At 37.4% G+C, this 13,322-nt stretch overlaps 1 pseudogene; it reads left to right on the top strand.

Annotated features, from left to right (window-relative positions):
* Positions 1 to 947: 947 nt before the first annotated feature.
* LOC133245178 (renin receptor-like) lies at positions 948 to 8,180 on the top strand (annotated as a pseudogene).
* Positions 8,181 to 13,322: the final 5,142 nt, after the last annotated feature.

The raw sequence follows: 13,322 nt of genomic DNA, 5'->3' as shown, positions 1-13,322 counted from the left end.
GTATCACCTAATGTGGTCAGATGGCCACCATCAAAGAGTCTATAAATAATAAACAGTAGAGAATATGAGGAGAAAAGGAAACCCTCCTACACTGCTGGTGGGAATGCAGATTGGTGCTGCTACTTTGGAAAATACTATCAAAGGTCCTTAAAAACCTAAAAATAGAATTGCTGTATAATCCACTCATCCCACTTCTAGGCATATATCTGAAAAATATGAAAGCCCCAATTTGAAATGGGATACATGTACCCCAGTGCTCACAGCAATACTATTTACAATAGCCAAGACATGGAAGCAAAATTAAGTGTCAATCAAAAGATGTGGTATATATAGTACATTATTTAATACATGCACATACACACGATAGAATACTGCTGCTGCTGCTGCTAAGTCACTTCAGTCGTGTCCGATTCTGTGTGACCCCATAGACGGCAGCCCACCAGGCTCCCCCAACCCTGGGATTCTTCAGGCAAGAACTACTCAGTCATAAAAAGAATGAAATAATGCTATTTGAAGCAACATGGATAGCCCCAGAAGTTATCATACTAAATGAAGTAAGTCAGACAAAGACAAATAATATATGATATCACTTATATGTTGATTCTAAAACACAGTACAAATGAACTTATTTACAAAAAAGAAACAGACTCACAACAGAAAACAAACTTCCGGTTACCAAGGGGAAGAGGACAGTAGGAGTAAATTGGCAGTATCCGTTTAACAGAAGCCCTCTATCATGCATAAAACAAAAGACTAGATATAGTGTATAGCAGAAGGAACTATATTTAATATCTTGTAATAAACTCTAATGAAAAAGAATTTTCAAATGAATAAGAATATATATATATTTATACGTATCACCAAGTCACTTTGCTATGCATGTGAAATTAATATCATACTGTAAATCAACTGAACTTCAATAAAAAATAAGAGAGGAGAGTGGACAAATGAGTATCTCATCATCCTTCACAGAGGAAATCTGTGAATTTCTGGCCAACCATTCTAACTCCATTCTCTTGCATACACCAAAAGAGCTTAGGACAAAAGTCATCACAAAACATGACAAGAGAGAATATAGTAATTCCACATACCTGAACCAGGATTCAAATTCTAGAAAGCTTGGCAATGATGCTAACAAGGCTGTCTTGAAAGGTACAACATGGCTAACAAAATTGAAGGCACAGTGATTGCTATACGTTTGTTGAGGAAAATCCCTATCATCAAAAAATTAACCATTTTAATGCCAAAGAATATTCAAACTACTGCACAACTGCACTCATTTCACACACTAGCAAAGTAATACTAAAAATTCTCCAAGCCAGGCTTCAAAGGTACGTGAACCATGAACTTCCAGATGTTCAAGCTGGATTTAGAAAAAACAAAGGAACCAGAGATCAAATTGCCAACATCTGTTGGCTCATCACAAAAGCAAGAGAATTCCAGAAAAAACATATATTTCTGCTTTATTGACTATATCAAAGCCTTTGACTGTGTGGATCATGACAAACTGTGGAAAATTCTTCAAGAAATGGGAATACTATACCACATTACCTGCCACCTGAAAAATCTGTATGCAGGTAAAGAAGCAACAGTTAGAACCAAACATGGAACAACAGACTGGTTCCAAATTGGGAAAGGAGTATGTTAAGGCTGTATATTGTCACCCTGCTTATTTAACTTACATGTAGAGTACATTATATGAAATGTGGGGCCAGATGAAGCACAAGCTGGAATCAAGATTTCCGGGAGAAATATCAATAACCTCAGATATGCAGTGACACCACCCTTATGGCAGAAAGTGAAGAAGAACTAAAGAGTCTTTTGATGAAAGTGAAAGAGGAACATGAAATAGCTGGCTTAAAACTCAACGTTAAAAAAACTAAGATCATGGCATCTGGTCCCATCATTTCATGGCAAATAGATGGGGAAGCTATGGAAACAGTGACAGATCTTATTTTTTTGGGCTCCAAAATCACTGCAGATGGTGACTACAGCCACAAAATTAAAAGATGTTTGGTCCTTGGAGGAAAAGCTATAACAAACCTAGATAGCATATTAAAAACCAGAGACATTTCTTTGCCAGCAAAGGTCTGTCTAGTCAAAACTATGGTTTTTTCCAGTTGTCATGTATGGATGTGAGAGTTGGACCATAAAGAAAGCTGAGTGCTGAAGAACTGATGCTTTTGAACTGGTGTTGGAGAAGACTCTTGAGAGTCCCTTGGACTGCAAGAAGATTCAACCAGTCCATCCTAAAGTAAATCAGTCCTGAATATTCTTTGGAAAGACTGATGTTGAAGCTGAAACTCCAATAATTAGGCCACCTGATGCGAAGAACTGACTCACTAGAAAAGATCCTCTGATGCTGGGAAAGATTGAAGGCAGGAGGAGAAGGGGATGACAGAGGATGAGATGGTTGGATGGTAACACTGACTTATGGACATGAGTTTGAGTAGACTCCCGGTGTTGGTGATGGACAGGGAGGCCTGGCGTGCTGCAGTCCATGGGTTTGCAGAGTTGGACACGACTGAGTGACTGAACTGAATGTTTTAAGGATTGTGTAAATACCAATGCTCTGCTGAAGTTTATTTTATACACTCTCAATTATTAAAATAAAACATCTCAATTGTTATATAATAAAATATCAATATGGATTATGACTAATGAAACAAACACCACTATCTAGAAGTCTTTTTCACACAGAGAACAGAAGAAGGTTGCTTTCTGGTTTGTTTTTGCTAGGCATCTATCACATGCAAGAATATGGTATTATTTGTAACTTTTTAAAACTCACAGTCTGCTTTAAAATGCACATTTAAGTCCGAATGTTGTGATTTTCTGAGATTCCTAGGTAAATGTATTTGGGGACCATAACACACATAGCTCCTTCCTCTCCTTGCCTTATGTGATTGGCTTTGTAATTCCATTTGTTTTTCTCTCATCTTCTAGACCTATTTTTCTCTTCCCTCACTCCTTTTCCTCCTTCCTATCTATTGAAAAAAGAGTGGCTGCTTCTGAAAATGTCCATATCTATTTATAACACTGATTAGAGTGTACTAAAATTTGAATAAGCAAGAGATATTACATATACCACCTATGCCACTCTACCTCAATTTCCTCATACTGAAATGGGAAGGAAGAGTTGAATATTCCTGAAATTCTCTGTAGCTTAGATACCCTGAAAGTTTAGTAGTTTTCTTTCCCTTATTAAGTGCTAATGTTTTAATATTGGGACTGCAATTGAAAGTGATGGTATTTGATAAAATTTTTTCAGCAAATGGATACATAGAAATATTTTCAGTGGCAAGCCATTTAAAGGAAAATATATGAATTTATAAATAATGGGATATGTTGAACCAATATGGGGGAAAAATCTAACTTGATAATTTATCTGTAAATTAATGTCCAGTAATTGTATGCTCTTATTCTGACTTTCAGATTCCTCTAGATTTCATTTCTGGCTGTGTTGGGTCTTTGTCACTGAGTGCAGGCTTTCTCTAGTTGCGGTGAGTGGGGGTTACTATCGTGTGGCAGGGCATGGGCTCTAGGGCACAGGCTCAGGAGTTGTGGCACATGGGCTTAGTTGCCCCGTGGCATGTGGAGTCTTCCTGGCCCAGGGACTGAACCCGTGTTCCCTGCATTGGCAGGTAGATCCTTATCCACTGTACCACCAACAAAGTCCCAAATTAATCCAGACTTAATGGAATATTTTTATAAAACTTATATTTTTGGTTAAGAAGTGGGACATATTTTATCAACATTATTTCACTATACAAATAACTTATTTTTATTGAACTTCCTAATACACTGATTATCTGAGTTAGCATTGTCTTAATTGCTTCAGAGACAATTTCTCATTTAATTATTATAACGACCCAGTGAGATACAGACTTTTTCATACACTGAACTTTTAAATTCATCCTAAAGTTTACCTCATTTCGTAGCTCTAAAGGAATGACATCTTGGTAACTCTGGTTTATGAATGGTGCATTGAAAATTCATCTTACTCTCATAAAAACAACCCAGGTATATGCACTCTGAATAATGAAAGTAAATGCCTTCTGCAGTTAAAGAGAAAAATATGTCCCAACATAATTATGAAACATAATAATCTAGCAGCTATAGAATAGCCCATACCCAAAGACACAAACCCTGGCTGAAAAAATTATGACTATCTTTATCTATATACACACACTATGCAATTGATCCAATGAATAAATATTTCAACTTGTTTTTGTGCACAGGTAAAAATAGAAGTTCAAACTATGGAAATTAAAACCCTGTTTTCCTCCAGAGTAAATTATTCTTCTATGTAACACTACATTTCATGAATTTTTTTCCTTTGCAATGCTGGCATTGATTCATACTTCTGTTAGGCATATGTATAATGTAATGTAGTTTAAAAAACATTAGTGTCAGAGTGGTTGCTTCTGTGCCTGGAGCAATATGACAATCACATGGCCAAATAAGCTAAACAAATGAAAATGTAAAATCCTGAATATGAGCATAAGTGATTTTAGAAGAGATTTTAATGTATCATAGTGAAGTACACAAGATTGCAATATAGTAAGTTTTTAACACATAAAGAATGATTATATTAATTAAAATAAAGCCCTTCCTATGCATTCTATATAATACATGTCATTACAATTGGGAAAAAAGCCTCTTCAAGGTCACAACTAGCCTATAATACATTTTTGTTAAGATTGTTGAAGTATTTACCATTGTTCTGATTTTCCAAGCAAGGAAAAACTTCATTAGAGAAAGGCAATTAATTTTAAAAAGCTTTGAATGCAACTAATGAGGCTACAGGATTCATTACCAGTGAAGGTCACAGAGCTACATAGAGTCCTGAATTTATCTTTATCTCCAGTTGTATGACTGATTGACAGAGTTGAGCATTAGGAATTCTATCACACAGCAACCAAAGTCTATCACATAGCAACCATAAGCTACCACCCAGCAACAGGACCACAGCAAGGCAATCTAATCAGAACAGCATCAAAGTGGATTCTATGGACCATGTACATGATGAAAAGTGAAAGTTTCTCAGTTGTGTAGGACTCTTTGCTACCTCCTGGGTTATACAGTCCATGGAATTCTCCAGGCCAGAATACTGGAGAGGATAGCCAGTTCCCTTTTCTGGGGGATCTTCCCAATCCAGAGATCTAATCCAGGTCTCTTGCATTAAGGCGGATTCTTTACCAGCTGACCACCAGGGAAGCCCAAGAATACTGGAGTGGGTAGCCTATCCCTTCTCCAAAAGATCTTCCTGACCCAGGAATCGAACCTGAGTCTCCTGCATTGCAGGGGGATTCTTTACCAGCTAAGCTACCAGGGAATCCCCATGTATATCATATTAAGTTCCAATTTCTTTCTCAAATGATTTAACTCTAATTTTGTAAAAATGTTTACCTAAATATTGAAAGTGCCCAATTCTTCTTAATGAGAAACCCACATCTTCTATCTTAGTTAACACTTTTATGCTCTTTTAAAAATCCTCTGGGAATAAAATATTTTACTTAGTATTGAAAGTGCCCCATGCTTCTTAACATAAGAAGTGGTGGTGGTGGTTTAGTCGCTAAGTAGTATCTGACTCTTTGCAACCCTCTGGACTGTAGCCCACCAGGCTCCTCTGTCCATGGGATTCTCCAGGCAAGAATACTGGAGTGGGTTGCCATTTCCTTCTCCAGGGGATCTTCCCGACCTAGGAATCGAACCCAGGTCTCCTGCCTTGCAGGCAGGTTCTTTACCAATGGAGCTACAATACATGTCTTCTATCTCAGTTAACACTTTTTACTCTTTTAAAAATCCACTGGGAATAAAATATTTTACTTAATGAATCAACAAAGTACCAAAAGCAACTTATGATTATGGTATTGACAGAATGTGCCATATAGAAATCAATGAAAAGTACCATGTAAACTATCTTTCGGGGGCTGTGCTGGTATTGAAAAGTATTTGCTAAACATATTTTGATAGTCATTTATTTGTTCCTTTATTAATGTCTATGTTCATTTACTTCTCCTCCCATTCATTTTTGAACAGTTATAACAGTAAACATTATATAAGATTGTAGAAATAAGAAAATAAATATAAAATGGGCCCTCCCTAAAGAAGTATAGACTTCACTGAAGAGAGTAAGGTTTACATTCCAAGTAAAATAAGTGTCATTAGCGCTGCTATCAAAAAAGACTTCCAGAGAACAATGAACACTTGATCAATGTAACTCACCTTCATAAAAATGTATTTTTTTAAAAATCTACTATTCTAGAGGCATCAGCAGCTTTTAAAGCTCCCCAGGTGATTCCAAGCATGGCCAGGAGAGGGATCAGGCTGGTTGACATTTGTGGACAAGCTGAGCTGTGGCATGAGCCTCCCTCAGAGAAAGCAGGGATAAATTGTCACCATCTTGGCAGATGCCCGGAAAAGCAATGAAAAGGAGCCACCTGCACTAGGATATCTTGGGCAGACTCCCTTACCTTCATGCTGGTCCTGGCCTCCCTGCTTGTGTTTTCTTAGGAGTAGATGCTTTCTTTCAGGGTTTGATTTCACTGCCACTTGCTCCCAAAATCCCCTACTTGGGAGGAGAGTGGGGAGCTGAGACACACGTACTCAGAGGGCTTTTCAGTCACCCTGAGTTCATTCATTCAACAAATACACACGGCAGCTCTTGGAGGGCACAGGGAGTTGTGTCTGTTTTGTGTTTCCTGCATGGAGTGAAATAAAGTGTTGCCAATATCGACAGCTTCCTGAGGGCATCTGCTGTCTCTACTCCAGACGTAAGCAGCAAACGGAACTTGATGACTATCATTTCTATATGGACCCTTATGTTTATATGATCTCGCTGTGTCTGGCTCTGTAAACTTTGGTGATGTACCTCCTTGTGACCCTGCCATCTGGCTGTGGCTGCCCTTCACCTCAACCATAAGTTTGTGAGGCTCCCATTGTTGACATCTGGGTCCTGCCTCATGCATCTTCCCTGCTGTTTGGACTGTACAGTATTAGGGCAGCACAAGGAACTGATCCGCCTCTCTTCTAAACCCAGTCCGTGAGTGTCTCACTGGATCCTGAGAGTAACCCTGCAAGCCTGGCCCTGAAGGGTGGAGTCAAAGGTATCAGGAAACAGAGAGTTCTTTAGCCAGCAGTATTATGCTTACCTGTATCAAGTGTCTTCGGGAACAAATTTAGTATATTAAGATCACCAGTATCTGTTGTTTTCCAGAATGGAAATTGCCCTATTCCAGGAGAGCGAATCCCAGATGTGGCTGCATGGTCCATGGGCTTCTCTTTGAAAGAAGACCTTTCTTGGCCGGGTCTTACAGTAGGTAACCTGTGCCACCATCTTCAGGCTACTGTTATGGTGATGGTGAAAGGAGTGGACAAGCTTGCTCTACCCCCAGGCAGTGTCATTTCATACCCTTTGGAGAATGCAGTTCCTTTTAGTCTTGACAGCATGGCAAATTCCATTCACTCTTTATTTTTGAAGAAACTCCAGTGGTTTTTGCTGTTGGCTCCCAGTGAGGAAAGAGTGTACATGGTGGGGAAAGCAAACTCGGTTTTCAAAGATCTCTCAGTAATGCTCAGACAGCTCCACAATCGACTGTTTCAAGAAACCTCTGCTCTCGCTTCATTTCCCCTCAATTCTCTGAGTATGAACAATGAAGTTGATCTCCTTTTTCTTTCTGAACTGCAAGTGCTGCATGATATTTCAAGTTTGTTGTCCCAACATAAGCATCTAGCCAAGGATCATTCTTCTGATTTATACTCACTGGAGTTACCAGGTCTGGAAGAAATTGGTAAAAATTATGGGGAAGACTGAACAATTTAGAGATGCCTCTAAGATCCTTGCTGATGCTCTGCAAAAGTATGCAGATGTCATGTACAATCTCTATGGTGGGAACGCAGTGGTAGAGTTAGTGACTGTCAGATCATTTGACACATCCCTTATGAGGAAGACAAAGACTATCCTTGAGACAAAACAAGTAAAGGACCCCTTAACTCCCTATAATCTTGCCTATAAATATAATTTTGAATATCCAGTGGTTTTCAGCCTGGTACTTTGGATAATGATCAGCTTGGCCTTGACTCTGATTGTCACCTGTTACAATATTTGGAACATGGATCCTGAAAATGATAGCATCATTTATAGGATGACAAACCAGAAGATTTGAATGGATTGAACTTTCCTTATGCCAAACTTGGAAAAAAAGAAGGTTTAGAATTGACTGTTTCATTCAAATAAATCTTTTAGTGTAGTTTAAACTAGATTGCTGCTGCTAAGTTGCTTCAGTCGTGTCCGACTCTGTGCGACCCCATAGACGGCAGCCCACCAGGTTCCGCCGTCCCTGGGATTCTCCAGGCAAGAACACTGGAGTGGGTTGCCATTTCCTTCTCCAATGCATGAAAGTGAAACGTGAAAGTAAAGTCGCTCAGTTGTGTCCGACTCTATCGACCCCATGGGCTACCAGGCTCCTCCGTCCATGGGATTTTGCAGGCAAGAGTAGTGGAGTGGAGTGCCATTGCCTTCTCCTTAAACTAGATAGTACACTTTAAATGTATAAAAAATCAAATTTTGTTCTCTTTTGTGTGTGCCTGTTCTTTTAGAGTGAATTATATAGTATTGATGTGAGGTGACTTTTGTGATATAGATTCCATAATATGCTCAAATATGATGATATAACCATTTAATATAGTTTCATTCCATTTACTATTTAAAATATGCACTGTAATAAATAACATTTAGAATAGTTTGTGTTATTCATTTTGGCAAAATGTGCTGAATTTGAAATGTTTAACTTCCTTACACAGGACAGGTTAAAAGTGATATTTGGGCTGTTATATACTATGAACCATTTCTAAATGTCTTAATGTAAATATCTCTGAAACAGGAAAAGGTTTTTAACTTTGAGCAGCTATTAACTATGAATGTGCTTACACAGTCACTCAGATCTGGAATTGCATCTGATTGACAGATAATAGCTATTATTTTAATCTCTTCTGAAAGTTTGGTGATCTGAATGGTCAAGTGTGGATACTGAACATACTACATTGATATAAGAAGGAATTAGCTTTGTGGAGTTATAGACACTTGTAATCACATACACAAAAACATTTGGGGGACATCCTGGGGCATGATTGCAGTCATTTTCTCCCTTGTGTAAGTTACTCTGGTTTACGGTACAAAATTATTCTATAGAAAGTTAAGTGTAAGTAGATACTCCCTACTTTATGTAAAAATGGACCAATGTCTATAAAGAGTGACAAATAAAGTTAACAATGATTTTTTAAAAAATCTTCTATTCTTGTATAGGAGTGTTCTGTTGGAACACTGGTCTATTCTGACCAACTGGGCTTTACCTGAACTTGAAAATCTATAAACTGTGTGTGTGTGTGTGCATATGTTTATATTCATATTTAATACTAAGCTGTCCACATTTTAAAATATGACATTTAGAAGTTATAAAATATAGGAAGACTAGTTTAAAGCCTACTGAATTGTACTGACAATCTATTATGAGTCTCTGAATTACATCATCAGTATTACTGACAGCAAAGGAGGTGATATATACAATTGTGTAAAGAGAAGAGTAGTCAGAACTTGTGGCTTATTGTGCATTAACAGTTGAAGGAGAAAAAGATCTCTAGCTTAGATAAATAGATTCTATCCTTTGAAATAAGGGAAACAGACTTGAGGAGAATTGATATGAGGAAGAATCAAGTAAGAAATATATGGGCATGTTGATTTTTATATGCCTGGATAATTTCTAACAGAAGAATTTCAAGGAGTCTAATAGGTAAATGAGAATGGAACTCACATAAAGCTATTTGGTCAGCATTTCCATCTTTAACCACAGGAAGTGAAACATTTAGTTTTGTGAGTTTCAAATAATAAATCTGTAATTATATATTTTTTGTTTCCGTGAATATCTGACCTATTCAAAGCAGCTAAAAAGAAAACCTAAAATTTTATTACTTAAAAATCAATAAATTCAATGTAAAAGAAATTTAAGTAAACTCTCAAATATTTTTCAACTCATATTATTTATAATTATGAAATTATTAAAGCTTAAAATTGTAATAAGAATTATGAGCACTATGTCTTAAAATATGGTCTGAAGAAACACATGTAAAGATGCTCAACATCACTCATTATTAGAAAAATGCAAATACTACAATGAAGTATCACCTCACAGCAGTCAGAACAGCTATCATAAAAAATCTACAAACAACTCTTACACTGTTAGAAAGAATGTAAATTGATATAACCACTATAGAGAACGGAATGGAGAGTCCTTAAAAAAAACTATGAATAAAACTACCATATGACCCAGCAATCCCACTATTGGGCATATACTCTGAGAAAACCATAATTCAAAAGACACATGTACCCCAATGTTCATTGCAACACTATTTACACTAGCTATGACACAAAAGCAACCAAGAAGTCCATCATAGATGAATGGATAAAGAATTGTGGTACATTTATATAATATTTAGTTCAGTTCAGTTCAGTCACTCAGTCTTGTCTGACTCTTTGTGACCCCATGAATTGCAGCATGCCAGGCCTCCCTGTTCATCACCAACTCCCGGAGTTCACCCAAACTCATTTCCATCAAGTTGGTGATGCCATCCAGCCATCTCATCCTGTGTTGTCCCCTTCTCCTCCTGCCCCCAATCCCTCCCAGCATTAGAGTCTTTTCCAATGAGTCAGCTCTTCGCATGAGGTGGCCTATGTATTGGAGTTTCAGCTTTAGCATCAGTCCTTCCAAAGAACACGCAGAACTGATCTCCTTTAGAATGGACAGATTGGATCTCCTTGCAATCCAAGGGACTCTCAAGAGTCTTCTCCAATACTACAATTCAAAAGTATCAATTTTTCAGCACTCAGCCTTCTTCACAGTCCAACTTTCACATCCATACATGACCACAGGAAAAACCATAGCCTTGACTAGACGGACCTTTGTTGGCAAAGTAATGTCTCTGGTTATTAATATGTTGTCTAGGTTGGTCATAACTTTCCTTCTAAGGAGTAAGCTACTTTTAATTTTATGGCTGCAATTACCATCTGCAGTGATTTTGGAGCCCAAGAAAATAAAGTCTGACACTGTTTCCACTGTTTCCCCATTTATTTCCCATGAAGTGATGGGACCAGATGCCATGATCTCAGTTTTCTCAATGTTGAGCTTTAAGCCAACTTTTTCACTCTCCTCTTTCACTTTCATCAAGAGGCTTTTGAGTTCCTCTTCATTTTCTGCCATAAGGGTGGTGTCGTCTGCATATCTGAGGTTATTTGTATTTCTCCCGGCAATCTTGATTCCAGCTTGTGCTTCTTCCAGCCCAGCGTTTCTCATGATGTACTCTGCATATAAGTTAAATAAGCAGGGTGACAATATAAACCCTTGATGTACTCCTTTTCCTATTTGGAACCAGTCTGTTGTTTCATGTCCAGTTATAACTGTTGCTTCTTGACCTGCATATAGGTTTCTCAAGATGCAGGTCAGTTGGTCTGGTATGCCCATCTCTTTCAGTATTTTCCACAGTTTATTGTGATCCACACAGTCAAAGGCTTTGGCATAGTCAATAAAGCAGAAATAGATGTTTTTCTGGAACTCTCTTGCTTTTTCCATGATCCAGTGGATGTTGGCAAATTGATCTCTGGTTGCTCTGCCTTTTCTAAAACCAGCTTGAACATCTGGATATTACTCAACCATAAAAAGGAATGAATTTGAGTCAGTTCTAGTGAAGTGATGAATCGAAAGCCTGTTATACAGAATGAAGTAAGTCAGAAAGAAAAAGAAATATATCAACACATGTACATGGCCTGAAGAAGAAAATATTTAATGTATGACAATCAGAGAGTTGAACTTCCCTAGCTATCAAGTGGTTAAGACGCCACACTTCCACTGCAGAGAATCCAGGTTTGATCCCTGGTTAGGAAACTAAGATCCCACATGACACAGAGAGGCCAAAAACAAACAATCAAAGAGAGGAACAATAATTAAGGTAGAGTATCAGTAGGGGAGAAGATAAAGAGAAAATTCAAGAAATAATTAGTCAGCGGGGTCAAGTGCTTTTTACTGGTTAAGTTAAAGCAGTAGAAAAATTCAGTGCATATTTAATACCAACAAAGAAACTAGTTTTATTTGAATGGTTCAAGTAAAAACCAAATTCTTAAATGTTTAGGGTATAATGAAAGTGAAAAAGTGAACACAGAGATGGTCATTTATATTGTAGACAAGCTGAAACTGTTAGTCAGATCTGACTCTGTGACCCTGTGGACTGTAGCCTGCCAGGCTCCTCTGTCCTTGGGATTCTCCAAGCAAAAATACTGGACTGGGTTGCCATTTCCTTCTCCAGGGGATCTTCCAGAGGCAGGGATCAAACCCGGGTGTCCCACAATGATGGCAGATTCTTTACCATATTGTAGAGAAACTGATTGAAAAGGGAAGGAGGTATGGAAATAGTTAGAAAAGTTTATGGTCAAGAAACTTGTTACATTTTTAGTTTTAAGTCAGCTTCAAACACTGGCAAGCTTTTCAGCTGTTAACACAGATTTTCCAGCTGTTAACACAGAATCCACTGAAGAAGGAGGGACTGCATGTATAGGAGAGAAGAGAAAAAAATATTTGAACAAAATCCTGGAATAAACAGAAGTGATCAAATCAGGATAAGAGATAAAGAATGGAACCTTGAAAGATTACAGGAGAAAGGATGACATATTTATAAGTACAGAAGCAAAATTTTAAAATATTTCCTTGGGGAATTACCTTTCAAAGTCTTTTTTTTTTTTTCATTTTCTATTTGTGTATTGGACATGACATAGAAATAAGTATCATCCAAGTTCAAACTCTACCTACTACTTACTAGCTGAGGGACCTACCGCATATAAAACCTGTGAAAATTTGTTTCCTCATTTGAATGATTGAAACAATAATTTCTATCTTAAGTAGTCACTGTGATAACTAAATGAGATAATGTGGAAAAATTTAGAATGTGTACCAAAATGAAAGGAGATTAACAAATGTTTGCTCTCCTTCTAGTAAGACACACAGTTACCAATGTGTTTTAATTTTTCAATGAACTGATCTTAGATTATTAAAGAAAATACTTGTAAAGACTTCCATTATAATGTACATTTGTTTTTTTGCTACCATAAAATGTGTTTGAATTTGAAAAACAAATTCTTTGCCCTTTTAGCAACTCTCCTAGATGAACGCAATGGAATAAGAAGTTACATAAGATAATAAATGTGTATTTAATTATTTATTTTTCAAAATTCAGTGCCTATGATGGATGGTACAATGCAAGAATACTCTCTAAAT

This window comes from Bos javanicus, chromosome 3 (genome assembly GCF_032452875.1).
Source record: "Bos javanicus breed banteng chromosome 3, ARS-OSU_banteng_1.0, whole genome shotgun sequence".
Lineage (NCBI taxonomy): Eukaryota > Metazoa > Chordata > Mammalia > Artiodactyla > Bovidae > Bos > Bos javanicus.
Note: the sequence above shows the minus strand (reverse complement) of the source record. Positions and strands in the feature narration are given on the sequence as shown.